Source organism: Schistocerca piceifrons, chromosome X, assembly GCF_021461385.2.
Source record: "Schistocerca piceifrons isolate TAMUIC-IGC-003096 chromosome X, iqSchPice1.1, whole genome shotgun sequence".
In the NCBI taxonomy this organism is placed as follows: domain Eukaryota; kingdom Metazoa; phylum Arthropoda; class Insecta; order Orthoptera; family Acrididae; genus Schistocerca; species Schistocerca piceifrons.
The window spans coordinates 554,888,562-554,895,409 of NC_060149.1; the positions used below are offsets into that span (position 1 = coordinate 554,888,562).

General features: G+C 43.6%; 1 pseudogene; it reads right to left on the reverse strand.

The window, feature by feature from the left end:
• Nucleotides 1–1,242: 1,242 nt before the first annotated feature.
• Nucleotides 1,243–1,360, reverse strand: LOC124723535 (annotated as a pseudogene).
• Nucleotides 1,361–6,848: the final 5,488 nt, after the last annotated feature.

Below are 6,848 nucleotides of genomic sequence, written 5' to 3' on the forward strand. Positions count from 1 at the left end.
CATATCACTGTATCCTCTAATAGTTAACCAACACTTTATGTTCACAATCGGTTACTGTGGCCCTCGAGGATGTAATCATTTCACAGTTTACTGTATGTATAAGCTAGCACCTGCCAAGATTATGCAGTAAAATTGATTTCGTAATTCAGTTTTATACACAATGCCTGACAAAAAAGTAAAGCAAACAGAAGACGCGGTCGTGTGTCAATGTAACTTCGTACACATACACATCAGTGGCGAGAACGTAAATGATTAGAGTTGTGACTCTCTGTGGTAGGTAAAAAGGCCAACAGACTGCAGTAGTATTGTCCATCTTCAGTGTTGCTACCAGGCCTGAGAGGATATAGAAGGTGCGTAAATAGCGTTAGATTTTTAGTGATAACTGTGAAGGATGCCAAAAAATAACCGTAGATGCCACATAATCGTCTGAGACAGCTTTGTCAGCACTTGAAGAGGCCTCATTGAGGGTATCCGTTTAGCTGGCTGGTGGAATCGGGCAATATCCAGATTTGTGGGGCTATTGGATGTGACAGTGCTCCGAAGTTATTCTGCGTGGGAACATGAGGGCTGGCATACTCAGGTTCTGGCCGACCGTGCTTGATCGCGCCAAGGACCTCGTAACCCTCCACATCTGCACCTGGAATTAGAGAACAGGTAATGGACTCGCTGCAACCTTCTATGTCATCCTCCACCTTTGTTCGGAGACTAGCAGAGCCCAGACTGGGGAGTTACTGACCCACGCGTAGGCTGCAGTTCCACGACACAGACGGCTGCGTTTGGAGTGGTTCTGTTACCGGGACGCACGGACTGCTGATCAGTGGCGTCGCACCGATGATCCACGGTTCTACACTACCCTTGTTGACCATCAACAGGTAGTATGGCGGCGACCTCGGGGGAGGTCACAATGTTTTGTGGAGGCTCACCGGTGCTACTCCTGGCGTGGTGATATCGGGAGCCATCGAGTAGGGCCTCAGGTTACGGATGGTAGTGACAGAGAGAAATCTGACGACACAACGGTACGTCACGCATATCCTGCATCCTCATGTGTTACCTCTCACGACAAGTGGCCCATCGGACCATTCGACCGCCGTGTCATCCTTGGCTGAGGATGCGGATAGGAGGGACGTGTGGTCAGCACACCGCTCTCCCGGTCGTTATGATGGTTTTCTTTGACCGGAACCGCTACGATTCGGTCGAGTAGCTCCTCAGTTGGCATCACGGGGCTGAATGCACCCCGAAAAATGGCAACAGCGCATGGCGGCCCAGGTGGTCACCCATCCAAGTGCCAGCCACGTCCGACAGCGCTTAACTTCGGTGATCTGATGGGAACCGGCGTATCCACTGCGGCAAGGCCGTTGGCTGTATATTTTTTCAAGGTCGACGTATAAACGACGAACAGCTGAAAACGACCCTATTACTTATCAATTGTCCGCCTCTGGTAGCTGAGTGGTCAGCGCGACAGAATGTCAGTCCTAAGGGCCAGGGTTCGATTCCCGGCTGGGTCGGAGATTTTCTCCGCTCAGGGACTGGGTGTTGTGTTGCCCTAATCATCATCATTTTATTCCCATCGACACGCAAGTCGCCGAAGCGGCGTCAAATCGAAAGACTTGCACCCGGCTATCAGTCTACCCGACGGGAGGCCCTAGTCACACTTATCAATTCAAACAATCACCGGTTACTTATCCTAAGACTTCGTGTATGAACGAATATGGAAACACTGCACCTGAACGATTCACAAGGCATTTTTGTCTTCGGTATTTCTTCTTCATAAGACGTCCGCTACTAAAATAAAGAAGTCAGAAACTAGTCTGACAAAATTTCGACAATTCGACTTATATTGCTATAATCCTACATCACTCTTTTGCGATCAACAGATTTTTTCATGTAACAAATTATGTGGCCTTGACAATCCGCGATCGCTATCACCATCATTTTCTTTGCGGATTGCTTAACGTAGTTGTTTTACGTCTGCAAACCAGAATGTTGCCTTTGAACTCTGGACTTACCCAAAGTGCATGTTTTTTCTCTGTAACTATGAGTGGATGGTCATTGCAGTTTCTGGCTCAAATCGCTGACATCAGCATCAGCACTCCAGGAATTGATGACGCCAGCATCCAGCACTCATGCAATGGCCTTATCCTCCCTCCTTCCCCCGTAGCCAATCTGCACACATGAAGCGTTTGTTGTCCTACAGCGACTCTCTGTTTTAAGCATATTAATGTTTGCACATAACTAAAAGCCTTGTACAAACTGATTATATAAGCTTCCAAATAATTAATATCATATGAGCCAGCAGGTTTCCCCACAACTTCAGCACTTCTTAAATGTATTTTATTGTTCGCCTCGGTGATGTTAGGTATGCCGTTATATGTTTCCCGACCGATCCAAGCAATACGCCACTCCTCCTTACTTCAGTTTATTGGGGGAATTAAGTTCACTCTTAATACCGAGGAGTGCTCCTTTAAAGTAAGAGAGTATGACATCACGTCTAAACCTCAATCAAAGTAGTGCTGCGTTCGTCAGGAGAAAAATGAGACATATATGACCGCAGGGATATGAATTGTTAATCTTGTTAGTGTTAAAAACTGTAGAACACCTAGTTGCTGTCAGTAAAGTATTGGCGCAATTCTTCAAGTTGTCTTAAATCGCCATATAGATTAAAGTAGTAGATGGTATTTCCAGCCACTGCCAAGTCCTCCCGATACACCTAAATTGACAATCCTGTATTCCTTGTATTTCCACATTTAAATACAGCCATTTATAGATAGCTGTTGCCTCCATTCCCTATTATGACTTTTGATTTCCTGTAGTGGCTCCCTTGCATTTCGAGCATTCTTCACTGTTCGAGCTATGACGGAAGCTCTACAACCGAAGAACTGCCTGCTGATGGCATTGGAATTAGAAATGGACAGATTCCACCAGAAGTCTTCGATATTGATAGAATCCTTGGCATTTTATCTTGACTTCTTCTTCTTCCTCCTTTCTGCTTCACAGCACTTTTAACTGACGCCTGCGCCGCTTGGATGCAATTGTTTTTAAAACAATTTCAAGGGCTTTTTTATTTAGCGCACGATTTGCATTTATGCGACGTGGATTTATAATTTGTTTGAAATTTATTTTGGCTCCAAAATTAAGCGTTGCCCACATTTCCCTATCAACTACGAATGCTGCAACACATTGTGCTATGCCTGTGTCCTTTCTTCTATGTATTTTCCTAGCTTCATCAGCCAAAATTGGAACTGCAGCACGACGATCTTTATTTGTCGCATAAATAATATCGTGCTATTTGCGAGTGTCATTCATTACATTAATTCCTTCATCACCATGAGCTAGACGCTTTTACGGATTTATTCCGCAGTAGTTGTATCCAGAGAAATAAAATTCAACTGGTAATTTATTAAGAATACCACCGCCCCCTGTGACACAGCACACATGTCACTCTACTGCATGGTTTGAGGATTATATGTCTTGTAAAGGCAAATGACAATGGGCGGCGGACAGAAAGGTTGTATCAGGAGAGCTATCCCCGCCGACAACAACCACAGCATTCAATGTTTGCAACAGTGTTTCGCCTTTTGTCTGAGACAGGATTGTTTTAGGAAGAAGGAAATCACGAAGGACGTATCCGAAATGTTCGGACACTAGACTTGGAGGAAAATGTGACTAACACTGTGGAAGGCGACCGCTGTGTTAGTACCAGGCAGTTGGCCCTCCAGTACATGGTAAGCCAGACGATCGTATGAAATATTCTCCATGACAATTACTACTACCCTTACCACTTAGAGAATGTGCAGGGTTTACTAGTGACAGACTTTCCAAATCAGGAATAGTTTTGTCGCTGGTCTTCACCAGGCAACCAGGATTTGTGTCATCCATCCTATTGACAGATGAGGTAACCTTTACACAGTGTGGTATCTTCAACTTTCATACCAGTAAAATAAAGAAATAAATGTCGTGTGACTAGAGCCTCCCGTCGGGTAGACCGTGTGCCGGGTGCAAGTATTTCGATTTGACGCCACTTTGGCGACTTGCGCGTCGATGGGGATGACATGATGATGATTAGGTCAACACAACACCCAGTCCATGAGCGGAGAAAATCTCCGATCCAGCCATACGGTGGGAATCGAACCGGGCCCTGAGGATTGACATTCTGTCGCGCTGACCACTCAGCTATCGGGGGCGGACTTCATAACAATTATCTGTGGGATAGCATGCAGAATCCCATGGTATGATGACAGTGAAGCATTGGTGAAGCCGGAATGTGTGGGCCGGTATAATTGGCGACCGTATTTTGGGACCATTCTAAGGGTTATGTGGCTGCTACATGATGGTGCTCCAGCCCACTTCGCCATTGACGTCCGGACGTATCTCAATTGTGTCTTCCCCATTCCATGGACCGGACGAAGAGATTCAGTTGCATGGCCTGCTCATTCACCAGATCTCAACCTGTGCGATTTCTGGTTATGGGACCATCTCAAAAGTATCGTCTACGCAGAGCCCATTCAGACAGTTTTGTATTTCTATCATTAAATATCGACAGCGGAAAACAGGAACCCACCAAACTTCCATATAAATCATAAGTGAAACCAAATAAAAAAGACGTCCTTGCTGGAATATGAACCAAAACATCGGCTAAGTCAATTCACTTCCGGCTCTCCCACGGCCAAGCAGCGAATCCTCGACGTATTATACCTCACGGACACATGTAGCACAGCGAGCGGTGGCATCTTTAATAAAAGACGTCTCTCGTGCTTCCAGATATGAAAAATACACTGCATTACTATGCATGCAATTTAAAAGGTATCGGAATTTCTCAGGCAAATAAGATAAGTTGCAGTTGATCGAAGGCACTTACTGTGCTTCAGTTAGGCTTCCTTTAGGAGAAGAAGAAGGGACATTTACGTTACTTAGATAGTTCTAGATTGAAAAAAGTCGAAAACGGCTCGTTTACGGACGGATGCTTATTGGAATGTTTTTACTTCTCTTATCGTATACTTTCACTCGTGTCAATTTTCGCTATCAATTATGACGCATCGCACAGAAGTATTAACAAAGTAACAAAAATCATTCAGTTTTTAATTATTTATATGCATGCATCTGCGTCATAGTCTTGGTCGAATATTAAGGTGAGACGTTATAAATGGTTTCTAGGCAAATTGTGTACTTCTTAATAAATTTTTTCATCAAGATATTCTCTCTTGCGCCTCTATTGCAGGTCATTTAATGCACGAAGTGATAAAAATCAGAATTTCTTCGGTCATAAAGTTGTTTTCAACAAAAGAAAATGTTTATAATAAGATAACAGAGCGATGAAATGAAACTGGTATGAACCCAAAATTAATGAAAAAATAAAGCTAAACACCACCTATGTACTACAGATTTATTTGTTTTCTAGAGGTGTTCACTGTTTCGTGGCTACCATGAAAGAACCGCGAGTCTTGTTAACTGAAGTTGCTATATCTAATATACTCGGTAGCACCCGGCTGCTCTGTATCTTGGCACTACTCGAGTATTCGAAAATCTACTCAAACTCTGATATTGAATTCGGCGTGCTACTTACGCTAACAATGTGCTGACAAACAAATATATATTCAGAACATTTAAATTCACATGAACATATCGTTCATATGATTCCCAATTACGTCGATGAAATGCCACTTAGTTGTATATTACTTCCGACCCGTAATTCAGTTCATTTAAGATATGCGATATTTCCTCAAAATGCACGAAAATACCCACGGACTGACATTGTTGTGCGTGGGATATTTGACTACGAGTTACCGTCGTTCTCCACTCTTCACTTGCAGTATTCACATTCATTTCGCCATCACTTGCGTCTGTAGCTCTGTGAAAGACACATCTGTAGCCAGTAGTAAGTCTTGTCTTACTGGCAACAAATCACACTAGTATCATAAGTTATGGAGCGCTAATTTAGCTACTCTATGTGCAGTTGTGTCCACTAGGAACCACTGTTTAGAGATCCTTAGTACATCACGCTCATATCCTGAAAGTAAATGGCTGCCTAATGTCTACCACCAATGGAAAAACTAATATTGTCTGTTTGGGAGACTGGTTCGTCCATTCTCATATATTTCTGAGCATTGTTTAAACAAATAATGTGTGTATGGCTGCTGCTGGCCTAATTTGTTTTAACATGATTCAGTTGTCGTTTGCTGATATGTGGAAATATAGCATACACTTTTCTCGCTTTGTTAACTTCCTCCCGTTCATATCGCCACTCTTTCATTTTACGTATTTCTAGGCTGCCTCTACCTGTGAATATAGAATCTGTGCTTTCAAAATCCCAGTAAGATACATCCACGTTCTTACAGTTAAGTTCATGGGACATATTGTGTTGTCCTGAAAGTCTTAGCAGTGCACTCCCCTGTAACATTCTGCTAGTTCTCAGCTGTACTTTATGTGCAGCCATACACGCTTCAAAAGAGACAAATGTGCTGTTCCAAACCTTAGGGTCAGACTGCTAAACCGAGTATATTGGCTTGGTCAGAAATTCTGGTTCTTGGAGTTACCTTAAAAACAATACACAATCGTTTCTGAAGTGACCACGGTGGTGTTTTGTTTACAGGTCATGACTGGTTGCCGAAGATGGAGCATTACTTGTTACAGGAATTCGCAGTCGTGCACTAAATGCATGGTATACCAGGGAAAGCGAAAGTGTGTGCAATGATAAAGTTCCGAAATAGGCGTAACCCTAATTGGAAGAAGTTTATCTTACCGATTGAGCTACCCATGCAGGACTCGCGACCCACCCTCACAGCTTTACTTCTGCCAATACCACTCTCCTACTTTCCAAGCTTCACAGTTCTCCTGCACACATTGTGGGACAA